Raw genomic sequence first — 881 nt, forward strand, 5'->3', positions numbered from 1 at the left:
TAACCTAACCCTAGGTAAGGCATGTCAGAGCGAAAGACAGTAATTTCGAATGAGCCAAGAAAGAGCGGTGCGGGGCCGGTCGGAGCGCACCCTTTTCTAGGTGGCTGGCGGGCGAGAGAGTGCTGCGTCGCCGGCATCGGCGTCGAAAGAAGCCGAGCCAAAAAAAGTTAAAGTACAAACGTGCAAGCATACTAACCTAACCCTAGGTAAGGCATGTCAGAGCGAAAGACAGTAATTTCGAATGAGCCAAGAAAGAGCGGTGCGGGGCCGGTCGGAGCGCACCCTTTTCTCGGTGGCTGGCGGGCGAGAGAGTGCTGCGTCGCCGGCATCGGCGTCGAAAGAAGCCGAGCCGAAAAAAGTTAAAGTACAAACGTGCAAGCATACTAACCTAACCCTAGGTAAGGCATGTCAGAGCGAAAGACAGTAATTTCGAATGAGCCAAGAAAGAGCGGTGCGGGGCCGGTCGGAGCGCACCCTTTTCTAGGTGGCTGGCGGGCGAGAGAGTGCTGCGTCGCCGGCATCGGCGTCGAAAGAAGCCGAGCCAAAAAAAGTTAAAGTACAAACGTGCAAGCATACTAACCTAACCCTAGGTAAGGCATGTCAGAGCGAAAGACAGTAATTTCGAATGAGCCATGAAAGAGCGGTGCGGGGCCGGTCGGAGCGCACCCTTTTCTCGGTGGCTGGCGGGCGAGAGAGTGCTGCGTCGCCGGCATCGGCGTCGAAAGAAGCCGAGCCGAAAAAAGTTAATGTACAAACGTGCAAGCATACTAACCTAACCCTAGGTAAGGCATGTCAGAGCGAAAGACAGTAATTTCGAATGAGCCAAGAAAGAGCGGTGCGGGGCCGGTCGGAGCGCACCCTTTTCTCGGTGGCTGGCGGGC

This window comes from Styela clava, unplaced genomic scaffold (genome assembly GCF_964204865.1).
Source record: "Styela clava unplaced genomic scaffold, kaStyClav1.hap1.2 HAP1_SCAFFOLD_90, whole genome shotgun sequence".
Classification (NCBI taxonomy): domain Eukaryota; kingdom Metazoa; phylum Chordata; class Ascidiacea; order Stolidobranchia; family Styelidae; genus Styela; species Styela clava.